The following is a 6959-nucleotide window of genomic DNA, read 5'->3' as shown; positions in this document are numbered from 1 at the left end:
TTTGTGACCACCTCAACGGGGAGTAGGTTTGCAAGAACTGAACCTCGGTAAAACAAATCACCGTGTCACACCTCTCATTTGCTTGTGATTTGTTTTTCGCCCTCTCTTTCGGACTCGACTTTATTTCTAACGCTAACCCCGGCTTGTAGTTGTGCTTAAAGTTTATAAATTTTAGATTTGCCTATTCACCCCCCCCCCCTCTAGGTGACTTTCAAGGACGATCGACCGAGTTCTCCCTCGATCGTTTCACGCTTGGTAATCTTGGTCACCTCGTCCCCTTCATGCGCCGTCTTAAGGACGTCCCAAATTCTTTGGCATTTTTCAACCCTTGCACCTTATTATACTCCTCTCGACACAAGGAGGCGAGGATTATAGAAGTTTCATGGGAGTTAAAATGCCTAATTTGGGTGGCCTCATCCGAGTCGTAGTCCTCGTCGCCTACCTGTGGTGCCTGCGCTCCAAACTCAACAATATCACATATGCTTTTGTGGAGTGAGGTTAGATGGTGCCTCATTTTATCACTCCACATACAATAATATTCACCATCAAAATATGGTGGTTTGCCTAGGGGTACTGAAAGTAGAGCAGCGCGTTTAGGAATGCGAGGATAGCGAAGACGCGTCTTACTATACTTCTTACTCTCTTGCCATTCCTATATGACTTGATGGAGCCGGCGGATTCCTCCTTGTGCTTGTCATCGGCCTCCTTCGATGGAGTCTGTTCTTCATTCTTCTTTCCTGAAGCTTCGAGCTTTTCCCCGGTCACCATCTCCCTTTTGGCATGTTCTCCCGACATCACTTCGAGTTGTTAAACTCTAATAAAGCATCAGGCTCTAATACCAATTGAAAGTCGCCTAGAGGGGGGTGAATAGGCAAAACTTGAAAATTATAAACTTTGAACACGCACTTCTCCCGGGGTTAGGGTTAGAAATAAATAATGTTGAATTCGGAGTGTGGAAGATAGTTCTTCTTGCTATGAGTTGCTCAATCAATTTAGATAACTTTGGGAGCAAACTCAAAACGATGTGAGCAAGAGAACTTTAGAGATCAACACAAATGAACACGGTGATTTGTTTCCCGAGGTTCGATTCCAAAGAACCCACTCCCCGTTGAGGAGGCCACAAAGGCTGGGTCTATTCCAACCCTTTCCCTCTTTCAATAAGTCACTTAGATCGGTCGAGTGCTTCTTCTTAATTACACGGGTCACTAAGACCTCGCAAGGATCACCACACACTTAGGTGTCTCTCGCTTGCTTTACAAAACACTTGAGAAGTTTAGAATGAGAAAAAGAAAGCAACCAAGCAACAAGAGCAACAAAAGAAACACAAATCACCCTCTCTCAAGTCAATAAGGACTTGATTTGATTTTGGAGCATGGAGAGGATTTTATGCTTTGATTGTGTCTTGGAGTGTATGCTTTTGCTCTAGTATTGAATGAGAATTGGAAAGCTTGGATGGCTTGAATGGTGGTGGTTGGGGGTATTTATAGCCCCAACCACTATTCCAGCCATTGCTGTTGATGGGCACACCGGACAGTCCGGTGGTGCACTGGACACTCTACTGTTCACTGTACGGTGCGTACCACGTCAGCCAACCATTAGGGTTTGGAGCTATTGACCGTTGAAGTCTTCTGTCCTCTTGCGGCACCGGACAGTCCAGTGGATAACCAGATAGTCTGGTGTGTTCTGACTTTGTAGACTGAATTCTGACTTCTGCGCTGCTGACTACGCCGTAGCCAGCGCAGTCGACTGTTGGGCGAAGTTGATCGTTGCTACGTTGGCTCACCAGACAGTCTGGTGGCTCACCGGACAGTCCGATGAATTTTAGCAGACGCGTGCTGAGAAAACCCGAGAGCGGCCAGTTCGCGGAGGGCTGCAGCATGGGCACCAAACAGTGTCCGGTGCACCACTAGCTGTGCCAAAACTTGTATGCTCCAAACTTTATAGAATTCCCTCAACTCTTTTTCTTTGTATGTTTATGTCAAACTTTATGCACCTGAGAAAAACATCCACTAGGCAAACTAGTTAGTTCATATGGTTTGTGATGGATGTTGGGGCGAAGGCGAAGACGCCACCCTTCGCTCGATGCCTTCGTCGTAATCGCTGGACCAACGGAGACAAGACAACGGGTAGGCTCACCCTTCGTCCCATACGTCACCAGACGAAGACCTGTGATGAGGTCGTCACATCTTGCGACCTCGTCCAGCATGGAGGCCCACGTGTAATCTGACCCATTGTAACAGGCCATGCGTGGCCGCTGCGCATTACGGGCCTAATTCGTAAAGGCATCCCTGTAATTACGGTCTGTAACCCCGCTTTATGGGAATATTCCGGGGATAACCTAGGTGTCTGAGGGCACATGCGTCCTTAACGCAGGACGCTGGGCACTCAGATACCTATAAATACCCCCGCACAGTGCCCTTGAGAGGCTAGATTAACGGAGCTTTTGCCATCTCGTGCGAGAACCCTGTTTATGTCAATACTCACCCCCGTTGGATCCCCTTGCACCAGGCAGCAAGTTCCAACATTTGGCGCCCACCGTTCGTGCTACGAAAAAACCACCTGCGATGGCACCCAAGAAAGCTAGCGCGAAGGCGGACGAGGCTGCGAAGGCAGCACTGCTAGCCGCAAAAAAGGGCAAGGCCCTCGCCCTCGCCCACTCCACCCACCAAGAGGCTACTGAAGACGACGTTCTCTGCACCTGCGAAGACGACGCTCTCCGCACCTGCGGCCCTAAAGGACAAATCGTACCTCCCCCAGGCTTCGCCCCCCCGGAGGGCGCGGAACTCACCGAGGACGGCGAAGTCCTCGGCGTCTCAGCGGAAGAACAGCTACAGCTGCGCGCCTTGCGCATCAAGAACCGCAATCTCCAGAGGCAAAAAGAGATACTGGAGGCCAAGCGCCAGCGTGTGTCTGCACTAGCCAAGGTGCGGCAAATGATACGCGACGAAGAGCAGAAGGCCCAGGACCTCGAGCGGGAGATCGCGCTGATGCATCGCGAAGGCCACCTCGGCCTGCAGCACGGGCCACCCCTGCAACAGCACGCACAACTGGAAGACATACGCGAAGGCCACCTCGGCCTGCAGCACGGGCCACCCCTGCAACAGCGCACGCAAATGGAAGACCTACACTTCCCCCGGCGCGACCACGCCTTCCCACACGCCGCGCCATTCCAAGGGGTCAACTACCTCGACGAGCGAAGTCCCCTGGCGCCACACCTGCAAGTGACACCCTGGCCTGCCAACTTCCGGGCAGGGACCTATCCCAAGTACAACGGCAGCACTGACCCAGCACAGTACATCATGAGTTATCATGTCGCCGTTGCATCTTCCGGAGGGGACGACGCCACGATGGCCAAGTCTTTCATCATCGCCCTCGAAGGCCCAGCTCTCACCTGGTTCACCAGGTTGCCCCCGCTGTCCATTGACTCCTGGAGAAGCCTCCGGGACAAATTCCTGCTCAACTTCCAAGGGTACCGCCCGGACACCGACGCTTTGGCCGAACTCTCACTCTGCAAGCAGCTGGAAAAAGAGACTCTGCGGGAGTATTACCGCAAGTTTCTAACACTCAAGTCACAGCTGCCCTCAGTCAATGACCAGATCGCCATCCACTACGCCATCGGTGGCCTTCGCGCCGGCGTCCTTTACAGCCACTGCATCAGAGATCCACCCAAGAACCTCCAGGAATTATATCAGCTATTTGAAAAATATGCCAAATCCGAAGAGCTCCACCAGCGCAAGGTTGAGTCTCAGAGGAAACCCAATGATGCTCCATAGTCCAGCCGCACGTGGATGAGGACTCCGCAGCCAGACTCCGATCGAGACGGCCGCAATCAGCAGTAGGTGCACAACATCGCCAACCAGCACCCCGCTGGTGACGCCCCTCGCCGCCAGGAATATCCCCCCCAGGGCCGCGGAAATGGAACTCGCGGTAGGGGTCGGGGCATGCGCAGCCGCCGCACCGATTCTATTGTCTTTTTCATGGCGAAGACTGCGCCCACCAAACCAGAGACTGCCCAGAGACGAAGGCCACCAGAGACAGGATGGCACGGGCGCAGCCAGCCGACAACCCTAGAGTTGTCGCGCACACTTATCAGCAACCCCCTCCACCATACATCCACGCCCCCGCCCCGCATCCACCGCACCACGCATACCAACACCACCAGGAAGTACAAATCGTACCTCCCCCACCCCCACCTCCACACCAGCAACAACAAAACATCCCTCACCCCCACGCCCCAAAACAAGAAGACTTCGCCGATCAGCCGTATCGCGGAGTCATTCATATGATCACTGGGGGGTCCAGCACCGACTTCGACACAAAGCAGCAGAAGCGGGACCACTACCGCAGCATCAACCACGTCGCCATCACCGGCCCGGTCGTGCAGACAAAGTGGTCCCACGTACCGCTAACATTCGACGCACGAGACATCGACCTGCGCAGCGCCCCCCACATCGACACCATGGTTATCAACTGCAGCGTGGCAGGCTGGGACCTGCACAAAGTCCTAGTCGACAACGGCAGTCAAGCAGACATCATTTTCCTCCATGCCTTCGACCGCATGGGCATAAGCCACAGCCTGCTCAAGCCTTCGGACAACCCGTTGTATGGCTTCGGCGGCAAGGGCACTTTTCCTGTCGGCAAAATAGAACTGCCTCTCTCCTTCGGTGTAGCACCCAATGCCCGAAGTGAGCAAATAACCTTTGATATCGTCGATATGGTGTATCCGTACAATGCCATCATGGGCCGGGGCTCTATCAACAAGTTTGAGGCAGCCATTCACGGACTGTACCTGTGCATGAAGATACCAGGTCCGTTAGGCGCCATCACGGTCTACGGCAATCAGCAGACTGCCCGCAACATAGAGCGGGACTTTGTCCCCGGGCAAAGAAATGTGCACTGCCTCACGGCCCAGCGCGAGGTCCCTACGTCCGTCAGCCCAACCGACAAAGAACACGACAAGGCACAGCTGCAGAGCAACGACGGGACCAAGTCTGTTCCCCTAGACCAGGCCACGCCCAAGCAGACAGTCACCTTCAGCGAAGACCTCACTTCGCATGAAGAGCAGAAACTCCTCTGCTGCTTGTCCAAGAAAAAAGACGTCTTCGCCTGGTCAGCCCTCGACCTGGTCGGGGTCAGCCGATCCATAATTGAGCACAGCTTGGGAATCGACCCTTCGGTGAGACCAAAAAAACAACGGCTCCGCAAAATGTCCGACGAAAAGACAGAAGCCGCCAAGGCCGAGATACATCGCCTCCTGGAAGCCAAATTTATCGAGCCAGTGGCTTACCCCACGTGGCTCTCCAACGTTGTGATGGTGCAGAAAAAGAGCGGCAAGTGGCGAATGTGCATCGACTTCACCAGTCTCAACAAGGCCTGCCCAAAGGACAACTTCCCGCTGCCTCGGATCGACAAAATAGTCGATAGCGCGGCCGGATGCGAAGTCATGTCACTCCTCGACTGCTTCTCCGGTTACCATCAAATATATATGAAGGAGGAAGACAAGGCTAGCACCAGCTTTATAACACCCTTCAGCACATATTGCTTCATCAGAATGCCGGAGGGACTCAAGAACGCTGGGTCCACCTTCTCCCGGCTTACCAAAACAGTGCTCGAGGGGCAAGTCGGCAGAAATATATTCACATATGTGGACGACATCGTCGTCGCCAGCAGGAGCAAGGAGGACCATCTTGCTGACCTCGCCGAGACATTCGCGAACATGCGGGACGCACGACTTCGTCTGAACCCTGAAAAGTGCGTCTTTGGCGTTCGCCAGGGGAAAATATTAGGCTACCTGGTATCACGCTGCGGCATCGAGGCCAACCCAACCAAAATTCAGGCCATCATCAACATGACGCCTCCGCAGTCCGCCAGAGACGTCCAGCGCCTGACGGGCAGGTTGGCCGCCCTCAACAGATTCATCTCCAAATCTGCTGAGCGAAGTCTCCCCTTCCTCAAAACTCTCCGCGGCGCAAAAGACTTCGCTTGGGGACCAGAGAAGGCAGCGGCCTTCGCCTCATTAAAACAGTACCTGTCGGAGTTGGCAGTCCTTACAAGCCCCGACTCTTCGCTACCCCTGTTGCTCTATGTTGCGGCTTCGCTGCATGCAGTCAGCGCGGCACTGGTGCAAGAGCAGACAGTTGAGGGCGTGATCAGGCAGTGCCCAGTTTATTACGTCTTCGAAGTGCTAACACCATCCAAATGTAACATGACGGAACTGGAGAAGATTGCCTATGCAGTTGTTATGTCTTCGCGCAAATTGCGCCATTATTTTGAAGCATTCAAGGTCCGAGTCACCTCAGATAGGGGACTAGGTGAATTGTTCAGAAACCCGGAGGCATCGGTCAGGATTGCCAAGTGGGCGGCCGAACTCTCCGGCTACCACATCAATTTCGAGCCCAGGACAGCCATCAAGTCACAAGTTCTGGCAGACTTCGTCGTCGACTGGACTGGGCCAATAACACAGTCGGACCCGTCCGCAGAGAAGGTTTGGACGATCCACTGCGACGGCGCATGGTGCCATGCGGGGGCAGGCGCCGCGGCAGTCATCACCTCACCTGCCGGGGTCAAGCACCGATATGCGGCACGCCTCAGCTTCGCTCTGGAATCTGACAGATGCACAAACAACATAGCAGAATACGAAGCAGTCATCCTCGGCCTCCGCAAGCTGAGGGCCCTTGGTGTCACCACCTGCATTATCAGAACAGACTCCAAGGTAGTTGTCGGCCAAGTCGAGAAAGACTATGCAGCAAAGGACCCCGCACTTATGCAATACCTCGCGGCCATCCGAAGTCTCGAGAGACAATTCAAGGGATTCACCTTGCAGCATGTGGACCGGGCCAAGAATGAAGAAGCCGACGCATTGGCCAAGGCTGCCGCCAGAGGCGAATCCCTGCCCTCCGACGTGTTCTACCATGTTATCGGCACGCCAGCCGTCCGGAGCACCGAAGGGCTCCAAATAA

Source organism: Zea mays, chromosome 4 (assembly GCF_902167145.1).
Source record: "Zea mays cultivar B73 chromosome 4, Zm-B73-REFERENCE-NAM-5.0, whole genome shotgun sequence".
Classification (NCBI taxonomy): domain Eukaryota; kingdom Viridiplantae; phylum Streptophyta; class Magnoliopsida; order Poales; family Poaceae; genus Zea; species Zea mays.
The sequence above is the reverse complement of the archived record's forward strand: the minus strand, read 5'-3'. Positions refer to the sequence as shown.